Source organism: Bos indicus x Bos taurus, chromosome 8, assembly GCF_003369695.1.
Source record: "Bos indicus x Bos taurus breed Angus x Brahman F1 hybrid chromosome 8, Bos_hybrid_MaternalHap_v2.0, whole genome shotgun sequence".
Lineage (NCBI taxonomy): Eukaryota > Metazoa > Chordata > Mammalia > Artiodactyla > Bovidae > Bos > Bos indicus x Bos taurus.
In genome coordinates, this window is record NC_040083.1 from 35,461,749 (window position 1) to 35,487,347 (window position 25,599).

Genomic DNA, 25,599 nt, shown 5'->3' on the forward strand with positions numbered 1-25,599 from the left:
TATGGTAAAAGTTCATATTAATATCAACTTCATTGAGAAACATACTAAAACAGAGGCTACCATAATTCTTATATGAACCCCTAGAAATAGGTCTTCCTGTTGGCGTGGTAGAAATAGGCCTTCCTGTAGGCCTGTAATTAGGTTGAATTTGATATTTTATTGATAATGGACACTGAGCTCCAATCACCAAAAAAATTCTTCCATTTTCATTTTCATAGGATCATTTTTGCATTCCACACACAGAATATTCTGATTCATTTTGTAAACCTGAACTTTAAATTTATTTGGGAATTACTTGAGTAGCATTGTGAAATTGAGCTTCAATGTGAATTATCTTTAACTCAGATTTTGGGTAAAGTTTTCATAGCTTTGAATGCTGTCACAATGACAGCTTAATGTTTTGTTTTTTAAGGGGTGTGTGTGTGTGTGTGTGCATATATATATATATATGTATGTATGTATGTGTGTATATATGTATGCACACACGCATACATATATATGCATGTATATGCACACATACACATATGCAAATACATAGATAATATATGCAAGTTATGTTCTATCATTGTGATATATCAGGGTCATTTGTCAGGTATTAGATTTGCCCTTGATAATATTATTCATTTATTTATATCTTTCATCTAGTGAAATGAGAAAACTAAAGGTAAAAATGTTTCACTGATTGACTGAAATATATACCAATTTGATAAGCTGGAGAACTCATATTAGAACCCAAGTTTTTAGATGCTTAGAGAAACATTTTGTTCCCTGGTTTTTGTTCTTAAGTCACTAAAATGTGTCTGACTCTTTGTGACCCCGTGGACTGCAGGACTCCAGGTTCCTCTTTCCCCCACTGTCTCCTGGAGTTTGGTCAAATTCATGTCCATTGAGTTAGTGATGCTATATGACCATCTCATCCTCTGCCAACCTCTTCTCCTTTTGCCTTCAGTCTTTCTCAGCATCAGGGTCTTTTCCAATTAGTTGGCTCTTTGCATCAGATGACCAAAGTATTAGAGCTTCAGCTTCACCATCAGTCCTTGCAATGAATATTCAAGACTGCTTTCCTTTAGGATTGACTAGTTTGATCTCCTTGAAGTCCAAAGAACCCTCCAATGCAAGAGTCCAGGAGCCTTCTCCAGCCCCATAGTTCGAAAGCAATTCTTCAGCACTCAGCTTTCTTTATGGTCCTACTATCACATCCATACATGACTACTGGGAACACCAGAGCTTTGACTATATGAACCTTGTCAGTGAAGTGAAGTCTCTGTTGTTTAATATGCTATCCAGGTTTGTCACAGGTTTCCTTCCAAGAAGCATCTTTTAATTTCATGGCTGCAGTCACTGTCACCAGTGATTTTGGAGCCCAAGAAAATAAAGTCTATCATTGTTTACACTTTTTCCCCTTCTATTTCCCATGAAGTGATGGGGCTGGATGCTATGATCTTAGTTTCTTGAATGTTGAGTTTTAAGCCAGCTTTTTCACGCTTCTCTTTCACCCTCATTAGTAGACTCTTTAATTCCTCTTCATTTTCTGCTATTAGAGTGGTATTATCAGCATATCTGAGATTGTTGATATTTCTCTTGGCAATCTTGATTCCAGCTTATAATTTACCCAGCCTAACATTTTGCATACAAATTAAATGAGCAAACTGACAATATAAAGCTTTGCCATACTCTTTTCCCAATTTTGAACCAATCCCTTGATCCATATCCAGTTCTAACTGTTGCTTCTTGATCTGTGTACAGATTTCTCAGGAGACAGGTAAGGTGGTCTGGTGTTCCTAGCTCTTTAAGAATTTTCCACAGTTTTTTGCAATTTGCAGAGTCAAAGGCTAACATGTAGTCAAAAAAGCAAAAGCAGATGATTTTCTGAATCACTTTGCTTTCTCCATGATCCACTGAGTGTTGACAATTTGAGCTCTGGTTCCTCTGCCTTTTCTAAACTGAGCTTGTACATTTTTAAGTTCTAAGTTCATGAACTGCTGAATCCTAACTTAAATGATTTGGATCAAAACCTTACTAGCATGTGAAATGACCACAATTGTAAGGTTGTGTGAACATTTGTTAGCATTGCCCTTCTTTGGGACTGGAATGAAAATCGATGTTTTCTAGTCCTGTGGCCACTGCTGAGTTTTCCAAATTCGGTGACATATTGAGTACAGCAATTTATTACACCATCACTTAGGATTTTAAATAGCTCAGCTGAAATTCTGTTACTTCTGCTACCTTTGTTTGTAGTAATGCTTCCTAAGGCCCACTTGACTTCACATTCCAAGATGTCCTACTGTAGGTGAGAGACCACACCACGGGGGTTATCTGGTTCATTAAGACCCTTTTTGTATAGTTCTTCTGTGTACTCTTCTACCTCTTTTTAAAATCTTCTGCTTTTATTAGGTCATTAGTATTTTTGTCCTTTATCATGCCCATCCTTGCATGAAATATTCCCTTGATATCTCTAATTTTTTTTTGAAGAGGTCTCTAGTCTTTCCCATTCTACTGTTTTCCTCTATTTCTTTTCATTGTTAATTTAAGAAGGCTTTCTTATCTCTCCTTGCTATTCTGTGGAACTCTGCATTCAATTGAGTATATCCTTCCCTTTCTCTCTTGCCTTTCACTTCTATTCTTTACTCAGCTATTTGTAAAGCCTCCTCAGACAACTACTTTGTCTTCTTGCATTTCTCTTTCTTTGGGATGGTTTTGTTCCCTTACTCCTGTATAATGTTACATCATTCTTCAGGCACTCTATTTACCAGATCCAATCCCTTGTATCTGTCACCTCCACTGTTTAATTATAAGAGATTTGATTTAGGTCATACCTGAATGGCCTAGGGATTTTCCCTACTTTCTTCAATTTAAGCCTGAGTTTTGCAATATGGAGCACATGATCTGAGCCACAGTCAGCACCAGGTCTTGTTTTTGCTGACTTAGAGAGCTTCTCCATCTTCAGCTGCAAAGTGAATAATAAATCTGATTTCACTGTCGACCATCTGGTGATATCCATGTGTAGCATCATCTCTTGGATTGTTGGATGAGGGTGTTTGCTGTGACTAGTACGTTCTCGAGACAAATCAATGTTAGCCTTTGCCCTGCTTCATTGTGTGCTCCAAGGCCAGACTTGCCTGTTATTCCAGGTATCTCTTGACTTCCTATTTTTGCATTCCATTCCCTTTAATGAAAAGGACATCTTTTTGGTGTTAGTTCTAGAAGGTCTTCTAGATCTTCATATAAGTGATGAACTTCTTCTTTGATATCGGTGGTTGGGGCATAGACTTGATTACCGTGATCTTAAATGATTTGCCTTGGAAATGAACCAAGATCATTTTGTCGTTTTTGAAGTTGTACCCAAATACTGCATTTGGGAACGTTTTGTTGACTACGAGGACTATTCCATTTCCTCTAAGGGATTCTTGCCCACACTAGTAGACATAATAGTCATCTGAATTAAATTTGCCCATTTCTACCCAATTTAGTTCACTGATTCCTAAGATGTTGATGTTCACTCTTGCCATCTCCTGCTTGATCATGTCCAATTTACTTTGATTCATGGACCTAACATTCCAGGTTTCTATGTAATATTGTTCTTCAGAGCATCAGACTTTACTTTCCCATCAGATACATCCATAACAGAGTCATTTCTGCTTTGGCCCAGCCACTTCATTCTTTCTGGAGCTATTAGTAATTGCCCTCTGCTCCTGCCCATTAACATACTGGATACCTTCAGAACTAAGGGGCTCATCTTCCAGTGTCATCTTTTTGCATTTTCATGCTGTTCCTGGGGTTCTCCAGGCAAGAATACTGGAGTGATTTGCCATTTCTTCCTCCAGTGGACCGCATTTTCTCAGAGTTCTTCACTGTGACCTGTCAGTCTTGGGTGGCCCTGCCTGGCATGGCTCATAGCTTCATTAAGTTATGGAAGCCCCTTCGCCACAAGACTGATCCATGAAATGATAATAATGTACAATATATGTATAATATTTAGATATACTACACAAATAAGTTCTTCTAGAACCACCATCCCACTAAGACTCTGGATCCTAGGACTCTACTTCAATAAGTAAAATAAAACCCATATAATCTGATTGAGAAGCTGCCTACTTCTTGTCTTTGCCCATTTATTTTGTCTATCTCTACTTGATAGAGCAGCCTTTAAATATGTGTACAGGTTTACAAAACGACAAGAGATCATATGTTATGTTGTTCCCTTTTTAAACTAGACTTCAAATAACATGATTATCATTTTCATGTGGAAATTTTCCCTCTGGATATGATTTTTAAATATTATATCTGACCTTGAATAAAACAATATTCATGATCTCAATCCTTCACTGTGAATATCAAGTTATATTTACCAGGCTGTGGATTTTAATTTAGCACAAAAAAAACACACATAAAAACATGAGCTAGTCATTCATTATTATTTACTTACATCTGATGAAATATTTGTCTATAGAATTTCATAGTCAGGTCATATGCCTTTAAATAGGCAGGCAAAACAGAGGAATAGAACATTCTGTTGACAGGTAAATGTGAATCAATCTGGTTTCTTTCAAAGGAAAATAATCAAGCTCTTTTCAAATAATGTAAAATGCAAAATGATTGCCTGTTGGAGGGGGTGGGGGGCTTATCAGCTTCTCTTCTCAGAGAAATGATTGCCATATTCTAGCTGGAGGAACATATGCTAACAGCTTATCTTGTGATTTCTCTGCAGTTGCTGATATTTATTAACAGTTGATTTTCTGTAGTTGCTCTTCTTCTTCCTCTTTCCTCCAACAGTGTAAATTAGTTTCCCCAAATCTACATCTTGTCTTCATTTTCTTATCAGTCTTGCAGAAAGGGTGATTATTTCATTATTGGTTTTGAAGAGCCTTTCATATTAAGTGGTGCAGCTCTGGTTTCAGGCAGACATTTAACAGACTCTATTTGTTTTATTCTTTGTCTCATCATATTAATCAAAGCCCCTGAGATTGAGTCTTTTGTAGTAACAAACAAGAATAAAGGGAAATTATGAATTGTGGCTTCCACAGAAAAGGCAGTATTCATCAGGAATGCCTGGTGGGATTGAAACAGGGTAGGCTTCAAACGTGAGAACAATTGTAGTCACCAGTGAAAATCCTTTTAATAGCTAGGATACCTGTCTTCCAATCTCTTATTAGCTTAATACCTAAGCAGCGTCCCTCTGTGGGGTGAAAGCCTTTTTGTATTGTCATAAGGTTGCTAGTGGAAAATTTTTCAGCATGAGAGTTTATTTTTTCACACAAGAACCTGCTGTCTTTCTTTCTCTGAAATACTTTGTAATTTTTTCCCCCAGAGCTTTTTTTTTTTTTTCATCTTTGCTATGTAGATTTAACATTAACTCTCTGATTTACTGAATATGCACTGTCCTGGATTCTTGATATTGAACAGCTATGGGAAAATGTGTAGGTGTCATGCCCTCATTTTCAGATTCATATGATTCAAAATAGCCTGAGAGCCCTCATTGCTTACTGTCCCTGCACTCTTTTGACCATATTTTGATAAATTTTTCAGAAGCAGTACAAGAATTGGGTTAGCTATTTAGGTAAAATCAGTTTATATAGGTGCAACATGAAAATGGTCTAATATAGCCCATGTTTCTTCTTCTTAATGTACAAATCAAGTTTTCTGGTATCTGGAAAAATCAAAGAGGTCCTAAATACCTGACTTCCTAGTATCCCAAATATTGATTACTATTATGTTTGTAATTATCTTACTTAGATTCAGAAATCCTTATTCATATCTGTACATTTTTTGTATCATTAACTGATTCAAACAACTAAAGCAAGAATTTGATTCTGATATGGCTTTGGATTCATATATCCACCATTAAGTTATAACTATATTATGGTTCTTCTATAAAGAATTAAAAGAGAAATTTTTAATTCTGACATAAACTAAATGCGTTTTCACTATTGTTAACAGTATACTTACACAGGGAATTACAAAATGTGCTAGTTGTTTATTTCTGTGTAACGAATTATCTCAAAACAGAGCAGCTTGAAACAACACATTTTTTTTATTGTCTCACAGTTTCTGTAAGTTTTGAATTAAGGTTGTATAGTTGGATGCCTCTGACTTAGGATCTCTCACAATATTGCGAAGTATCAGCCAGGAAGGGGTCACTTCAAGCCCAAATGGAAGATGATCCATTTCCAAGTATACTATCATGACTCTTGGCGAAGCTCAGGAGATCCACTTTCAAGCTTATTCACTGACCATTTACAAACCTTACATCCTCCTTGATGTAAACCAGAGTCAGTCATTAATCACTTGCCATGTAGGTTTTTCAATAAGTTAACTCACCAAATGACAGCTCACTTTCTCCAGACCAAGGGCTGCAAGAAAGAAAACATCAGAAGAATGACCAAGAAGGAAGCCACAGTCGTTTAAAAATCTAAATTCATAATCAACATCCTATCACTTTTGCATCCTGTGTGCATGCATGTGTGTATGTGTGTGTGTAAAAACCAATCCCAGGTCTAACTCACATTCAAGGGAGAGGGAATTCCACAAGCACAAAACTGCTGGAGATGAAGACCTTTGAGATAAGAAGCTGTCTACCACAGTCCACCCTTTGGACCCAATGGTTCATACCTCTTCCACATACAAAGGCTTACTTTCTCCTGGAGTCTCTGGTCTCTGCCTGTTCCAATTAAGCAGGTCATGCTAGGTTATACTTCAGTAGCAGCTCTAAATGGAGAAGGCAATGGCAACCCACTCCAGTACTCTTGCCTGGAAAATCCCATGGATGGAAGAGCCTGGTAGGCTGCAGTCCATGGGTTGCTACGAGTCGACACAACTGAGAGACTTCACATTCACTTTTCACTTTCCTGCATTGGAGAAGGAAATGGCTACTCACTCCAGTGTTCTTGCCTGGAGAATCCCAGGGACGGGGGAGCCTGGTGGGCTGCCATCTCTGGGGTCGCACAGAGTCGGACACAACTGAAGCAACTTAGCAGCAGCAGCTCTAAAATCCCGTTGACTTAAATCAATAAAATTTTACTTCTCAGTCATCCTACATGTTTATTATGGGTTGGCTAAGGACTGTTTTACTCACCCAGAGATTCTCCAAGTTCATTGGAACTGGAGGGAGGGAAGAGCAAGTTGATGGCAATTAAAGGCATTTCATTTAAATAACATGTATTCAGTTCAGTTCAGTTCAGTTACTCACTCATGTCTGACTCTTTGCGACCCCATGAATTGCAGCACGACAGGCCTCCCTGTCCATCACCAACTCCCGGAGTTCACTCAGACTCACGTCCATCGAGTCAGTGATGCCATCCAGCCATCTCATCATCTGTGGTACCCTTCTCCTCCTGCCCCCAATCCCTCCCAGCATCAGAGTCTTTTCCAATGAGTCAACTCTTTGTATGAGGTGGCCAAAGTACAGGAGTTTCAGCTTTAGCATCAGTCCTTCCAAAGAAATCCCAGGGCTGATCTCCTTAAGAATAGACTGATTGGATCTCCTTGCAGTCCAAGGGACTCTCGAGAGTCTTCTCCAACACCACAGTTCAAAAGCATCAGTTCTTCAAAGCTCAGCCTTCTTCACAGTCCAACTCTCACATCCATACATGACCACAGGAAAAACCATTGCCTTGACTAGATGGACCTTTATTGGCAAAGTTATGTCTCTGCTTTTGAATATGCTATCTAGGTTGGACATTACTTTTCTTCCAAGGAGTAAGCGTCTTTTAATTTCATGGCTGCAGTCACCATCTGCAGTGATTTTGGAGCCCAAAAAAATAAAGTCTGACACTGTTTCCACTGTTTCCCCATCTATTTCCCATGAAGTGATGGGACCGGATGTGATGATCTTCATTTTCTGAATGTTGAGCTTTAAGCCAACTTTTTCACTCTCTACTTTCACTTTCATCAAGAGGCTTTTTAGTTCCTCTTCACTTTCTGCCATAGGGTGGTGTCATCTGCATATCTGAGGTTATTGGTATTTCTCCTGGCAATCTTGATTCCAGCTTGTGTTTCTTCCAGTCCAGCGTTTCTCATGATGTACTCTGCATATAAGTTCAATAAGCAGGGTGACAATATACAGCCTTGACGTACTCCTTTTCCTATTTGGAACCAGTCTGTTGTTCCATGTCCAGTTCTAAGTGTTGCTTGCTGACCTGCATACAGATTTCTCAAGAGTGTTACTTCTGCTCAAATAACAGAGCCATACTAATTTCAAGGACACAAGTAACTATATTTCTACCATGTGCCTGAAAAGAAGAGAAGAAGAAGTACCAATAAAAGGCCAAGAGACTAACACAATGGGTATAATCTTGTTTTCCATTTCTACCTAAATACGTATCAAACTGATTATAAGCCAATTTCTCATACATTTAGCTTGTTCTACAAATATTTAACAAGTACTATTGTATACTAAGTTTTTACAAAATGGTAAGGCCTAAGAGCAGAGAAAAAAGCAGTCCCTATCTTCTGGTTTTTCAACATGGTGGGCAAAGAGATAAGTACATAGATAATTTCACGATAGAAGTCATGATAAAATGTCAGTTAAGGCATAATATGACATTTAACTCAGACTTGAGGAGAGAGGAGATCAGAGATCTTAAAGTAGATGAAAGTATATAGATCAGGACATCTTAAAGGAAATGAACTGTGATGAGTTCTGATAGATGTGTAGAAATAGGCCAGGTAAGGAAAGTCAAGAAAGACACTTTTCACTGTTTATTTAATAAAGTGAATTTATGATGATTATCTTATAGGGCAAAAGGCCTGGACTCTTCTGCATTAGCATTAACTAGTACCTTAGCCTGATCAAGTAACTGGGCAACTGTGCACCTAGATTGCTCATCTGTGAAATGAGAAGGTTTAACCAGATGTTGTCTGAGATCTCCTTCAACTGTAAAATCCTGTGATTGCTCCCGCTCTAGAGGATATTTTTTAAAGGCAGATTTTATTGGATAATCATAAAATAACTACCTTATAAAGCAATCACTTACTAAAACAGTTCCGTAAGCACCAATGGGAAATTCCCATATCGAAAAATAGTATAATTATATATCCCTTCTGAGACGCAATATGTTCAAAATTGATCACAAAAGAAGAATAAGATGTATTCCAAATAGAATGATATTAAAGTAGTTCTTTGTAGCAAACTTACTCTTGTGATATTTTCCCTCTTTAATCTATCACTCTGATATTTCTAATGATTCTCATACATAGACTCTTCCTATTTTATGTATTGGTTTTATTTACTTGTGAAAGAACATTAACTGTGTTTATTCCACACACACAATTTATTTTGCACAAAAATTATATTGCCGGATTAATTTGCACCCTCATAATTCTACATATTACCACACTTTTCACTTGACTCACCAACCCTTCTTGGGTTCTCCAACTTTAAGGGAAAATCCTTGGCAGTGACATTCAAATCTTGACCTTTCACAGCACAGTCATTGTTCTCTTACCAGTCAACTGGACTCTGGATCAGCAGTCTTCCTTTTTCCACCTCAAGCCTCCATTCTTTCTCTCCTATTTCACTGATCTAATCTAGACATTTAAAGCAAGTACCCCTACCATGTACTGGCAAAGAACACATATATTTCAGGGGAATTTAATTGCTACAACCACTTTGGAAAACAGTTTGGCATTATCTACTAAAGTTGAACATATGCGTACCAGATGATCCAGCAATTCCACTCATTATGTACAACACGTGTACCAAGGAATACTTACAACGATGTTTATTGCAGCATTAATTGTAATTGCTCTAAACTAGAAATGACCCAATGTTCATCAACAATACAAAGGGTATAAAAAGTGTGGGAGACTTTCCTGGGAATCCAGTGGTTATGACTCTCCACTTGCACTACAGGAGGTGCAGTGCTGGGCTCAATGGCCTCAAAAAAAAAAAAAAAAAATAGCCAGACACAATGCAATAAGTAATATGTGATTATATTTATATAAGGTTCAAGGCAGCTCTGAACTATAGGGTTAAAATTCAAGATAATGCTTTTGTTTACCTTTGATGAAGAGGAGAAATGGACTTGTGGGGTAGCATGAGGTTTCTGTCGCAGTGGAAATATTCTATATTTTGACCTGGGATGTGGTTACACTGGTGTCTGTTTTTGTGTGATTCATTCCTTATGCACTTTTCTATAAGTGCACTGTACTTTGAATGCTTTAAAAAGTACTTGGGCTTCCAAAAACCTCTTGCTTATTTAAAAATATATATATATATATGCGAACACATGGTCAAAAAGCCTCTCATCCTTTAGTTATGAGAGGCCCAATTGCTATCCCAGTTAGTATATCCTGCCATATGTGTTATAAAACTCTTATACTACAGTAACCTTCATTATTGTAGAATATTTTTCCTCAGTTTCTATGTTAATTGCAATGTGGTTTAAGATAGGATTCATTGTTCAGTTAACAAAGCTCTAAATCATTCAATCTACTACATATATATAGTAGAAAAGGAACAAAATAAAACAGAGAGAGAGGGCAAGAAGGAAGGGACAAAAATATGTTACTTAGGGGGTCTGACATGTTTGACAAGACAAAACTGTAAAACATATTCTCTTCCTGATCTAACCTGCTTTTCTGCTCTATGATATGCATATGAAAAACAAATTTGATACTTTTCAACACAGATACTTTTAGATATTTCAAATTTTTTTTTTTCCTGAATGTTTGCTTACCTACCATTGCTTATCTAGTACCATGTGAATCTATGAAAATGGCACCAAAGAAAAACATGTGCAAACAATTCCAAATAAAAGTGAATCTCTCCCGATGAATGAAACCTCTCCTGATGAAATCTCTTTAATGTTGATATTAAAAGTCATTTTTAACTAATTTAAAGGGTCACATCTACTTGTGTTAATGGTTAATGTAGAATCAGTTTTAAAGTGACATGCTATTTTGATCATCAAGATTTGGAGGTGTTTTAGAATAGAGTTAACAGTAGAAAATTTTTCATATGAAGTAAACTTTTTTCTAGTTTAAACAGAGTTGTAAAATACATCACACTAGATCATATATTTGAATTCCAGATTTTCTGTTAAAATGCCTTTTTAAAGTTTGAAGTATTTTAATTAAAATATGCCTATTACATAAAAATAAAGCTACAACTTATTAATGGAACTTGGAATTTGGGGGTTTTCCCAAAGTAAAGGGAAGTCTTCAGAAGTTCTTAGAACAATTTCCATTATACATCCGTAAATACCAAAAGTGCATCAGCCAAGATTATACTTCACCATGGACAGTTCTGCTGTTGAAAGTTATCGACTTTAGCTCTTACAGCTTCCTTAGCTGCAACAATTAGTCAGAACTGGGTTTCCTAGGTGGTGATGCTAGTGGTAAAGGACCTGCCAACGTAGGCAGCTTAAGACATTCCGGGTCCCATCCCTGGGTTGGGAAGATCCCATGGAGTAAGGTATGGAAACCAACTCCAGGGTTCTCACCTGGAGAATCCCATGGACAGAGGGGCCTGACAGGCCACGGTCCATAGAGTTGCACAGAGTGAGATATGACTGAAAAGACTTGGCACACACACACACACAGATGAAAGAACCTACACCATTATTCCAGTTCCTTTCTTGTGTGTTCATTTTCTCACCTGCAGCAGGCATATTCCATGAGCTGAAGTGATGCTTTCTTGGTGAAATCAACTGCCAAAAATCCATTTTTTACCACTTAGGAAAGTTTGTGATCTATTTTATCCTCAGCCTTCAAAAAAGAAAAGATAATTGAGAATAGTTTTCACTTTGGCCACATGTATGAAGTTCAGTTGACCTAACCATGAAGCATGACTTAGAAAGAATTGAATGTTTTCTCTTTCTGGCTGGTGTTACATACGTTCTGTTGTTCCCTCTACTAGATCAATAGGTGATTACATTGATATTTGTACTCAGAGACACAAGGTAGCTTTGGAATAGTCTGAGAAGCAGAAGAGTTGCATTCATGTCTATGAAAACTCTGAGAAACAGCTTCAACTGGCAAATCCAGTTGTGCATTTACCTGACACTAAAGAGACAAGTGCTTTGCCAATGTAAATGATATACGAACACTGATGCAAGTGAACTATAAAAAAGCTATCATAAAATCTAGCCTAAACGTGTCATTCAGCAATAATCTAAATGAGTTGTGGAATAGGGCTTGAGGATTTTTACCTCGGGTTAAAAGGCAGTGCAGTTGCATGTCAAGCAGGAAAAGACTCCTTTTTTTAATTCTTCAGAAAAAAAGCAGGGAGATCTGACCATCTTCTCTATATTTTCCTTTTTTAAATAGGGCTGAAAGTAAAGGAACTATGTGTCTGAAAGCTAGGTTCTGCCAAACAGAACTAAATTTAACCAGTATGTGGACGATAAAAAAAGACAGATGGATGAGATTTACGAAGAGCCCTTTTGCAAGTGGCCTCAAACAGGTGGTTTCCCAAAAGGAGTCAGTGTATAAAGTGTTTCTGGCCATAGAATGAAGGGGAGAGAGAGATGTGTTGGCAGTAAGTATATGGGTGCTTGCTGACTGAGGCTTCATATTGCTTGTCAGGTGTCTCTATTTTGTCTGAACTTCAAAAGCTATTTCATTGTACTATGAGAAGAGCAGAAGGTCTTGGATTCTGTGATTGGTTATTGTTTTGAAAAGGAAAGAAAATTACCTTTCATTTTCTCTCCATTGGCGCTAAATCCCCAGTGGCAGTTTGAAGGACATTTCAAATCACTGCAACTACAGCAAGGAGCTTTTGAGTCAGTTACTTCTGACTAATATTTTACAAATGCTCTCACCATCCCACCCAAACCTGCAAATAGAAGTCTGGAAAACAGTTTTGCAATTTTTTTTTTTTTAATGTTACCACTTGCTTTGAACTCTGAAGCAAAATCAAGTTCTACCTTTAAGATCTTTACTAAAAGGTGTTTTGAAGATTGTGCCCAAAGAAGTCTTGCATCACCCCTCCCCAATGTAAAAACTGAAAACTGTATTTAGGACAATATTTCCTATGAAATCTTCCTGGTACATTTTACCATACACTATTCAACTTATTTAAAAATAGAGAGAAATGGTCATCATGTGCCATTCACTGTGTTCCAGCTATAATCTAGAACAGAACAAAACCTGTTTCTATGAGAGTACTCTAGTTTATAGTGGGGGAGACCAAGTAGATTAAATAATCACGGTCTGTGTAGGCTAAGTGCTGTATTAATTTACTCACTATTTTAATGGCTCAAAGAACTGAAATTTATCCATTCATCTATTGGCAAACTCTTACATCATTTCCATATGCTGGCAATTATAAACAACGCTGTGGTGAACACTGGGGTGCATGTATCTTTTTTAATTAGTGTTTTTGTTTCTTTTGAATATATACCCTTATTGCAATTGCTGGATCATATTACTTCTATTTTTAATTTTTTGAGAAATCTTCATACTGTTTTTCACAGTGGCTGCATCAATGTACATTCCTACCAACAGTGTTTGAGAGTTCCCTTCCACATCCTTATCAACATTTGCTAGTTTTTAATTTTTTTTTTTGGCTGTGCAGCTTGTGGGATCTTGATTACCTGGTCAGGGATCAAGCCCTTACCCCTTGCAGTGGAAAGGCAGAGTCTTAGTCACTGGACCACCAGGGAAGTCCCCTTGTATTCTTTTTGATGATAGTCATTCTGACAGATGTGAAATGATATCTCATTGTGGTTTTAATTTGCATTTCCCTGATGATTATCAGTGTTGAGCATATTTTCATATACCTGTTGGCTATCTGCATGTCCTCTCTAGAAAAATGTCTATTCCAGTCTTCTGCCCATTTTTTAAAATCAGGGTGCTTTTGTTTGTTTGTTTTTGATGTTTAATTGTATCCACTGTTTCTACATTATGGATATTAAGCACTTATTATTCATAGCATTTGCAAATATTTTCTCCCATTCAGTAGGTTGGCTTTTTTTTTTTTTTTTTTTTTATGGCTTCCTTTGATATACAGAAAGCTTTTAAGTAGGTCCCATTTGTTTATTTTTGCTTTTATTTTGCTTTAGGAGACAGATCAAAAAAAGAAAGAAAGTATTGTTATGATTTATGTCAAAGAGTGTCCAGCCTATGTTTTCCTCTAAAAGTTTTATAGTGTCTGGCCTTATATTTATGTTGTTAATCTATTTTGAATATAGTGTTAGAGAATTTTCTAATTTTATTCTTTTACATGCAGCTGTCAGTTTTCCCAACACCATTTATTGAAGAGACTGTCTTATCTCCATTGTATATTTTTACCTCCTTTGTTATAGAATAATTGACCATAGTGCATTGGTTTATTTCTGAGCTCTCTATTCTGTTCTATTGATCTGTTTTTGTGTAGTACCATACTGTTTTGATGACTATAGCTTTGCAATGTAGTCTGAAGTCATTAAGCATGATTCCTTCTTTCTCAATTTTGTTTCGGCCATTTTGGGTCTTTTGTGTTGCCATGAAAATTTTTAAATTATTTGTTAAGATGTGGTCTATATATATATATATATATATATATATATATGTATGTATGTATGTATACACACACACGCACATACATACATACATACACACACAAAAGACTACTTTTATAATCATAAAAACAAAGGAAATTATCCCATTTGCAACAACATGGATGAACTTCAGGGGTATTATGCTGAGTGAAATAAGTAAGACAGCGAAAGATACTGCATGATATCACTTTACTTGTGGAATCTAAAAGCTACAGCAAACTAATGAAGATAACAACAACAAAAAAGAAATAGACTCACAGATATAGAGAACAAATTAATGGTTACCAGTGGGGAGAAGGCATAGTGGAGGGTCATTATAGGGGTAGGGTATTAAGAGATACAAACTATTATGTATAAAATAAACTGCAAGGCAATATTGTAAAACATAAAGAATATGCCAGTATTCCATATTAACATTCAAAATAACTATGAATGGAATATAACCTTTGAAATTGTGAATCACTGCATTGTACATCTGTAAATTATATAATATTATACATCAAATAAACTTAAAAGAAATAGCTAAAATTTAGTACTCATTTACATGAAATCCCAGAACCAGTGATGTTTCTAGTCAGGGTCAGGTGATAGTCATCTTTGTAACAATCTAGTATGAATAGATTTTATTAGTAGAAGTAAAGAGTGAGTCTAAAAGATGTGACTAAAGGACTAGGTGGGCTTCTACAGTGGCTCAGTGTTAAAGAATCTGCCTGCAATGCAAAGGCTGCAGGAGATGTTGGTTCAATCCCTGGGTTGGTAAGATCCCCTGGAGGAGGGCATGGCAACCCACTCCAATATTCTTGTCTAGAGAATCCCATGAACAGAGGAGCCTGGCGGCTACAGTCCACTGGGTCTCAAAGAATAAGACACAACTGAAGCAACTTAGCACACATGCACAAAGGACTAAGTTCTTTCCTTCTTAGGAATCATTCCTTCCGTAGGTCCTCAGGGATTCCAGCTACAGATAGGAACAAAGAATAAAAGATCATGTATAAGATGTTTTTAAGGCCTGGACTGACGTGGCATGGTTTATATCTAGCTGTATTCCCTTGTGAGGAGTCAGTCACATCTCACATCTATCTGGAAAAAAAAAAAAATATATATATATATATACATATATATATATATCTCCTGACTTTGTAACAGGAGGAAATTGAAACAGTTTTCTAAACAACTAGCCAATTTCTACGATACAAGATAATGTGATAAGGAAATACACAGAGCTTGTAACTTGGAGGAAGCAGGATGTTAAGGAAGGCTTTCTCCATGAGATGATGACTTCTCTGTGAATTGAAGAAGAAATAAGAATTGAACATGTGAAAAAGAGTTTAGAAGAAGGTGGTCTAAACAGAAGGAAACTATTCTAAAAACAAACAGAAATCATTAGGGTATGCTATTCTAAATTCCATCAGGAAATTAAAACAAAGTGCTTCTTTACACAGTTCAGTGTATGAATTTTGAAAAATTAATAATGAGACTATTTTCCATAAATGTAATGCTGATAAGATTTAGAATTCTTCCATGTGAGTTAGTCCCAAGATCAGTAGGAAAGTTAAAGATGTGCTTTATATTGGCTACTATGGTTTAAGTGATTCCCTTAAGAACCTTGGAGGCTTGAACCACCATAAAGACCAGAGAATGGGAAATTTGAAATATATTATGTAATTTCAGGAAGCAACTATGACACTCGTTAGACTTGATAAAATAGATATTATAAGTAGCTAAGGTAACCATTTTATGTTAGACAAGATAATCCTGTTCAAAATTGCAAAGAATGTTCAATAGTCATTATTTTCCAGCATGTGGACAAACAGATATTCATATTGAGTTGGTATTTCATTCTTTCAATTAAAAATTTTATGACATAAAATTGATACCAACTTCTTATTAACCATCTTGGTTTTTTTCTCCTCTCTGTCCCCGCCCTGCCCCCTAAAAAAATAATGGTGAAAATATGATATGTTTAAGATAACTTAGGGTTTGAAATATTTTTAAAAATAAGTTTTTTTTTTCTATTTTTCTAATTAGGTTTTGAACTTCTTGAGGCCAGGGACTGGGTCTGAAACCACATACAGTGGCTAACACAAGGTAAGTCTACAACATGTCTGAACTCCTTCCTTTCATTAGGTCTTAGAACCAGTTGTAATGCCTGATATGTAATTGGCACTCAACTAGTATTGGTTTGAATGGATGGATGGAGGGATGAAATATTTGAACATTGTATTATTGACTTGATATTCCCCTTATAAAATATAATAAGATTGAATTGTTTTTTACTCAGGATGGCCACTTCTTCTTTTTAAATATATAATTTTGATATTTGGCAAAACTAATACAATTATGTAAAGTTTAAAAATAAAATAAAATTAGAAAAAAAAAATAAATAAATAAAATTATAACACGCTGAAAACAATGGAACAACTAGGAAAAGATTTTTCAATGAGAGATTTAATTTTCATTTTTAAATCATGGATGGTGTTCATCATAGGATGTGAGAAATCTAACAATGGGTTAATGTTTTGATCTGGAGCAGCAGATGCCTCTAGATTTAAATGTTGATTGAATTGAGCTGCTACTGCTATGAAATTATTAGCCCTCAGCAGTGCTCTCGCCTACATACTTTATTTTGGTTCTTCTAGAAGCTATAAGCTATTTATTGTTAATGAGAGAATAAAGTGAGAAAACAGATTAGCAAATAGATTAAAAAAATTTAAATGTCTAATCTCTGTTAAACAATTACAGGGTTATCAATTTTTACTGCTTTGCAACAAAACTTTGCTATTAACACAGCTTTGTTATCTTCAATATCTTTTCTCTAATGTGTTATTTATCATAATAATACTTTTTGATAAAATTCTCTACCAAGTACCTTTTTTATTGAAGCTTCACAATTAGCTTCTAATCTTAAAATGATAATTTTCTAAAATAATTATTTCCTATGCTTGCTAAGATATTTGATCCATCAGCTCACCACTTAAAACTATTACTAGTAAAAATATGTGATGAATTATAAAATAAGCCAAATTGTTTTTAATTAATGTTTCTAAATGCAAATTTTCTAAATGAAGGTTACAAAGTTTAGAAGTTCCCTAGCATACTCAAATACTCTTATCTGCTAAAAATATTGCATTCCCAGCATAAAAGACAGGATCCCACCTCCCATATTCCCTGTTAACCTTATTTGGGGATTAATGTTTATGACTCTAATAAAAAAGCAAGTATCTGTATATATAGAAAAGGTACACAAATATCATTCAGAAACCAAAATGCCATTAAAGTCAAATAAGATGAGGTTTAAACAAACAAATGAGATGGAGATTGTAGAAAATTTAATTTCATTCTCTCCTGTTTCCCCTTTGGCTCCTCAGTGTTTCTATTTTATACATTAAGATTCAGCTCACTTTCACCCTAAAGCTTTCTTGGATATTCCCCATCAAAACAAAGCTTTATTCTTCCTTTGAACTCCTATATGCCTTTGTTCATAATAATTTATGATACTAATGATTCTGCTTTACAGTTCAGCTATTATATAGAATCAGCATTTTCTGAGTACGTTATGTTCTGGAGTTAATTTAAAAACCAGTTGTTTGGGAATCCAAATGACTTATTCCCATAGGACTAATAATAGAAATAATGTTTCTGTCTTTTTGTTTTTTTAAGTGTTGTTGCTGTCTGATCTAGTGTGAATTGAAATATTTCAAATATACCTCCATTTTGACATTGCTTCTTCAGAACAAATCAATTCTATTCTCAGGGGCAAATTGCATAGATTCTAAACCTGTACTTGCTTGGATTCTTTGTTATTTACTAGCTGCTGAATCTTAGGCAAATTATTCAGATATATGTGTTTGAGATGTTTTATTTGCAAAGTGCAGAAATAATTGTACCAACTTCTTTAGGCTGTTGTGAAGATTAAATGAGTTCATATGTGAACGGTGCTTTAGATTAGTACCTGACTTATACTAGGGTGTGTATAAGTTAACTATAGATGTCGTCATTATTGTTTTCACTGAATCTTGGAGTATCAGGAACTTATCTGCCCACATATAGACATGTTTGAAAGTAGAAATATGCAACACATTTTAGAAGCTCATCTTCTATAGATAGGCAAGATACTGAATTATAGAATACAGTGTCTCATGTCAGAAAGATCATAACTATCTCTTCTATAAAATAGCAATCAAATGCTTTTTTAGTATACTTGTATTTCCAGGATGAGTTAAAATGGAAACAAAATACTGTAGCCATCTTTACCTCATTACAAATATGAAATGAAAGTAAAAATAGCAGTGGTTCTTAATCATATGATTTATTGAACCCTTAGGATGTGCCAAGCAAAAGGTGGAAGGCTTTACATGTTATCCACACATCCTCCAATTACAGATGAAGATATGGGTAGTCAAGGAGGCAAAGATCTTTCATTGCTAATGAGAGTTAGATTGAGAATACAAACCCCTTTTCTGACTTTTAAATCTTATAGTATTTCTACTCTACCCAAAACAGCACTCTAAGCCAAGTCCAAAAGTTTGTTGATATTTGTTGTTTTCAGATTAATATTTACATATTCCAAGATCTTTTTAGGAATTGTTCTGCCACCTAACAAGTTTATCTAGTTCTTTGTAGTTCTGCTTTCTCTGTGTTTTCTACAAAAATCTAAGACATTTTAACCAAACAATTGGGTGAAGCCCAGTACACTTATTTAAGGTATGATAGTTGATCAATATTTCCCAAATTGTCTTCTTGTTCATTTATCCAAGATCACCAGCTCACTCATAGTATTGCCTCAGAGCATTGAGTTAGAAATTCTTCTTTCCCTTTCTAGTCCATGAATTCTGTATCATCCATCTTGAATGTAGGCATCTAAATCTAACACTTTACAAAGTGCTTAACTTCTTAAATCTTGCCAAAGAAAAGACAGCTTTCTTATTTAATGTATCCTTATTCCTTAAATATATTTAACCTTTATTTGTTGCTATGCATATTATGTGCAAAGCAATCCGCACACCTATCTTATGTACTTTTCACATTAAACCTCTGAGGTCAGTACTATAATTATTTCCACTTAAGGATGAGGGACCGAAGAACTGAAGAAACTATCCTACCCAAAGTCATACAAGTGGTACACGTATCAGAATTCAAATCCAGTGGAACTCCAGAGATGACAAGTGCCTCCGCATTTTAATATGGTCCTTCTTTGCTCTGGGTTGAGAAAACCAAAACCATCCTACTAGATGGCAAAAGTGTGAGGCTTCCATTATCTTGCCAGTCCCTCTGCTTAACTGTTTGGATTATAAATTTTTTTGAAAGGAGGGTCTGTGTCTTTTTATTCATGTTTCTGCTCCTCGCAATAATAAATACACTATCTTGTAATTAAAGGTTCAAAACACTTTGCCTTAAAGCCATTGACCAAGTTTAGTCAATTTGGTTATATTAGTTTTCTTCTTCATGTAATTGTCAGTTTAACGTTTCATAGTTGGATCAAGCTAATGCTAGCAAGAAACTGTGAAAATGTCATAATTTGAAAATTCACAGATTTGTGGGGTGAACATGATATTATTGTGAATTCTATAGCCAAATGTTTTGCTTATTTTGGCAAACATGATTTAGTTTCTTGTTAATGATAATATTTGAATATTTGCTGTGCCACATCATATTTTACTATAAGGACCAATGCCAATACCTATAAATATTTTCATATAAGAGTAACCATCTGGAATTTTAGTCAATTTTGGAATCTTGTCAGTTAAGAAAGTCAGAAATACTATAATTTCTTTAGGTGATGTTAAGAGTTGTTTATAAAATTCTGACTAGCACTATTTTAGAGAAATAAACCAAATCTGTTAACAAAAGCAGCCCATTTAGCGACCCTGATATTAGTTTTTTTTTAGTGAAAAAGTAACAATTATACAGTGGAAGTGACAAATAGATTCAAGGGATTGAATCCGATAGAATGTCTGAAGAACTATGGACAGAGTTTCCTGACATTGTACAGGAGGCAGGGATCCACACCATCCCCAAGAAAAAGAAATGCAAAAAGGCAAAATGGTTGTCTGAGGAGGCCTTACAAATAGCTGTGAAAGGAAGAGAAGCAAAAGGCAAAGGAGAAAAGGAGAGGTATACCAATTTGAATGCAGAGTTCCAAAGAATAGCAAGGAGAGATAAGAAAGACTTCTTCAGCGATCAATGCAAAGAAATAGAGGAAAACAATAAAATGGGAAAGACTAGAGATCTCTGCAAGAAAATTAGAGATACCAAGAAAACATTTCATACAAAGATGGGTTCAATAAAGGACAGAAATGATATGGACCTAACAGAAGCAGAAAATATTAAGAAGAAGTGGCAAGAATACATAGAAGAAATATACCAAAAAAAAAAAAAAAAAAACTTCATGACCCAAATAATCAAGATGGTATGATCACTCACCTAGAGCCAGACATCCTGGAATGTGAAGTCAAGTGGGCCTTAGAAAGCATCGCTAAATTTTTATTCTTTGGCAATATGATGTTACAAAGAAATTGCCTTTTCTTCTGTTACTGTTCAGTCGGTCATCTTCATATATGCTTAATCCTTACCGGTCTCTTACATTATTTCATTTTGCTCTGTTTTTTTTTTTTTTTTCCTTTCATTTTCCCTGGGATATCAACGTCTTAGTGTAGTGCAAATGAAATACCATATTTATTGCTGTCAATTTACTGTGGTGTTTTGTATTTTGGTTGTGTATTGAAATATAATCATATTAAAAAAAAGAAAGCATCACTACAAACAAAGCTAGTGGAGATGATGGAATTCAGATTGAGCTATTTCAAATCTTAAAAAATGATGCTGTGAAAGTGCTGCACTCAATATGCCAGCAAATTAGGAAAACTCAGCAGTGGCCACAGGACTGGAAAAGGTCAGTTTTCATTCCAGTCCCAAAGAAAGGCAATGCCAAAGAATGTTCAAACTACTGCACAATTGCACTTATCTCACACACTAGCAAAGGAATGCTCAAAATTCTCCAAGCCAGGCTTCAACAGTACGTGAACTGTGAACTTTCAGATGTTCCAGCTGGATTTCAAAAAGGCAGAGGAACCAGAGATTAAATTGCCAACATCCTTTGGATCATCAAAAAAGCAAAAGAGTTCCAGAAAAACATCTATTTCTGCTTTATGCCAAAGCCTTTGTATGGATCACAACAAACTGTGGGAAATTCTTAAAGAGATGGGAAAACCAGATCACCTGACCTGCCTCTTGAGAAATCTGTATTCAGGTCAGGAAGCAACAGTTAGAACTGGACATGGAACAACAGCCTGCTTCCAAATAGGGAAAGGAACATGTTAAGGCTATATAGTGTCACCTGCTTATTTAACATATGCAGAGTACATCATGAGAAAACGCTAGGCTGGATGAAGCCCAAGCTGGAATCAAGATTGCCAGGAAAAATATCTATAACCTCAGATATGCAGATGACACCACCCTTATGGCAGAATGTGAAGAAGAGCTAAAGAGTCTCTGGATGAAAGTGAAAGAAGAGTGTGAAAAAGTTGGCTTAAAGCTCAACATTCAGAAAATGAAGATCATGGCATCTGGTCACATCACTTCATGGCAAATAGATGGGGAAACAGTGGAGACAGTGATAGACTTTATTTTCTTGGGCTCCAAAATCACTGTACATGGTGACTGCAGTCATGAAATTAAAAGATGCTTGCTCCTTGGAAGAAAAGTTGTGACCAACCTAGACAGCATATTAAAAAGCAGAGACATTAGTTTGCCCACAAAGGTCCATCTAGTCAAAGCTATGTTTTTTACAGTAGTTATATATGGATGTAAGAGTTGGACTATAAAGAAAGCTGAGTGCCGAAGAATTGATGCTTTTGAACTGTGGTGTTGGAGAAGACTCTTGAGTCCCTTGGACTGCAAGGAGATCAAACCGGTCAATCCTAAAGGAAATGAGTTTTGAACATTCATTGGAAGGACTGATGCTAAAGCTGAAGCTCCAGTACTTTGGCCACCTGATGTGAAGAACTGACTCATTTGAAAAGACCCTGATGATGCGAAAGATTGAAGGCGGGAGGAGTAGAGGACACGAGAGGATGAGATGGTTGAATGTCAGCACCGACTCAATGGACATGAGTTTGAGCAAACTGCAGGAGTTGGTGATGGACAGGGTAGCCTGGTGTACTGCAGTCCATGGGGTAGCAAAAAGTCAGACATGACTGAGCCACTGAACTAAACTGAATTGACATTATACATAGCAGCGATCTATTCAGGTCCCTATTAGAGATTTTTGATTACAGTGTTAACTTGACAATCTCAGATAAAAAACAATTTAATCAAATTAAAAGAAGGTTAATTGTGTATGCATACTGTATGGCCAGAAGAAGAAAGCTCAGCAGGATGTTTTCTGGGCATTTCTACTGAGAGAATTACATTTTTTTTTAATTCAGGGGTAATAATCAAAACTTTCATATTAGATCAGATCAGTCGCTCAGTCGTGTCCGACTCTTTGCGACCCCACGAATCACAGCATGCCAGGCCTCCCTGTCCATCACCAACTCCTGGAGTTCACTGAGACTCACGTCCATATTATATACATAGTATTAAAAAGAAAGACTTTTTAGGATTTACTAGCAAGACAGTTTAGGAACTATATATATATATTCTAATAGTGTTTATGGGAGTTGACTCAATGCTCTCCAGCTCTCTAATTGTTAACAAGTCTTCATCATGAGTAGACTGAGTCAGATTTAATGTGTACATTTGTATGGTTAGATAATATTGGAACTGAAATACACCTTAAAGACTCTAGTCTATGCTTTGTATATAAATTTAGACCTGGAGAAGAAAAATGGGCTACCCAAAATCACAGAGATATTTGGTACAATATCTGTAATTCAGATATTTTTTCTTCTTTTACTCTACATTGAAAACAATATTATCCTTTGATGAAAAAAAAAAAGAGGAAAGAAAAGTTGAGACATAAAGACAAGGTCACATAATTCAGTCTCTTACTCTATAGGAAACTTCCCCATGACACATAGTCATTCAGTCTATGATTACCTCATTTTCATTACTGAGTAGCTCTAATTGTAAGAAGGGTCATCTTCATACTGATACAAAAATATACACGCCTTTATTTCTTCCTTTAGCCTTCTGTTTTCTATGCAAAATATCCATACCTACTTCAACCATTCCTTTTATGACACGAGTTTCAGATATATTTCATCCTCTGACCCCTCCTCACAGTATCAATAAAATGTTTCATGTTTCATGTTGATGCCCAGAATTAAACATATGTGACATATGGTACCTGGAGGCTACCATAAGCTTGTGGGAACACTATTACCTCTTGATCTGACTATTGTACCTTTAGTTTTTTTTTTTTTTTAAACTTTACATAATTGTATTAGTTTTGCCAAATATCAAAATGAATCCACCACAGGTATACATGTGTTCCCCATCCTGAACCCTCCTCCCTCCTCCCTCCCCATACCATCCCTTTGGGTCATCCCAGTGCACTGGCCCCAAGCATCCAGTATCGTGCATCGAACCTGGACTGGCATCTCGTTTCATACATGATATAAATTGTGCCTTTTGCATGATTTTGGTTGCCCTCATGAAACAACTAAAACCTAAAACTATTTTTAACATCAGATCAGATCAGATTAGATCAGTCGCTCAGTCGTGTCTGACTCTTTGTGACCCCATGAATCACAGAACACCAGGCCTCCCTGTCCATCACCATCTCCCGGATTTCACTCAAACTCATATCCACTGAGTCAGTGATGCCATCCAGCCATCTCATCCTCTATGGTCCCCTTTTTCTCCTGCCCCCAATCCCTCCCAGCATCAGAGTCTTTTCCAATGAGTCAACTCTTCGCATGAGGTGGCCAAAGTACTGGAGTTTCAGCTTTAGCATCAATCCTTCCAAAGAACACCCAGGGCTGATCTCCTTTAAAATGGACTGGTTGGATCTCCTTGCAGTGCAAGGGACTCTCAAGAGTCTTCTCCAACACCACAGTTCAAAAGCATCAATTCTTCGGTGCTCAGCTTTCTTCACAGTCCAACTCTCACATCCATACATGACCACAGGAAAAACCATAGACTTGACTAGACAGACCTTTGTTGGCAAAGTAATGTCTCTGCTTTTGAATATGCTATCTAGGTTGGTCATAACTTTTCTTCCAAGGAGTAAGTGTCTTTTAATTTCATGGCTACAGTCACCATCTGCAGTGATTTTGGAGCCCCCCAAAAATGAAGTCTGATACTGTTTCTACTGTTTCTCCATCTATTTCCCATGAAGTGATGGGACCAGATGTCATGATCTTCGTTTTCTGAATGCTGAGCTTTAAGCCAACTTTTTCACTCTCCTCTTTCACTTTCATCAAGAGGCTTTTTAGTTCCTCTTCACTTTCTGCCATAAGGGTGGTGTCATCTGCATATCTGAGGTTATTGATATTTCTCCTGGCAATCTTGATTCCAGCTTATGTTTCTTCCAGCCCAGCATTTCTCATGATGTACTCTGTATAGAAGTTCAATAAGCAGGGTGACAATATACAGCCTTGACATACTCCTTTTCCTATTTGGAACCAGTCTGTTGTTCCATGTCCAGTTCTAACTGTTGCTTCCTGACCTGTATATAGATTTCTCAAGAGGCAGGTCAGGTGGTCTCTATAAAAAAAAGCAGGGGGGGCTTCCCTTGTGGTTCAGCTGGTAAAGAATCCACCTACAATGCAGGAGACCTGGGTTCAATCCCTGAGTTGGGAAGATCCCCTGGAGAAGGGAAAGGCTACCCACTCCATTATTCTGGCCTGGAGAATTCCATGGACTGTATAGTTTATGGGATTGAAAAGAGTCAGACACGACTGAGCGACTTTCACTTTCACTTTCTTTGCTATAAAAATAAGGTGTCCATACCTATTTTAAAATTGGATTGTTGTTTTTATCATGTTTAAGTCAATATTGACAGAATTAAACATATTTCCTATCAACAGCACCATAAACATCAACACAGGGTTATATAAGTTGAGGTATGTTCCTTAAAATGGGCAGTAAGTATTTTTTGAGTCCTAAGATTCTAAGAATTGTTAAGATAATCTTTTGTATAAATATGTATAAAAGATAATATTTTGATAAATAT

General features: G+C 36.2%; 1 protein-coding gene across 42 annotated transcripts in view; it reads left to right on the forward strand.

Moving 5' to 3' along the window:
* PTPRD (protein tyrosine phosphatase, receptor type D) overlaps positions 1–25,599 on the forward strand; it is a 2,534,232-nt gene that overhangs the window by 1,593,830 nt on the left and 914,803 nt on the right. For all 42 annotated transcript variants that reach the window (XM_027549289.1, XM_027549255.1, XM_027549273.1 and 39 more), the window contains exon 9: positions 16,509–16,568. The gene's annotated coding sequence lies outside the window, so the exon portion shown is untranslated. The remainder of the gene's footprint in view (positions 1–16,508; positions 16,569–25,599) is intronic.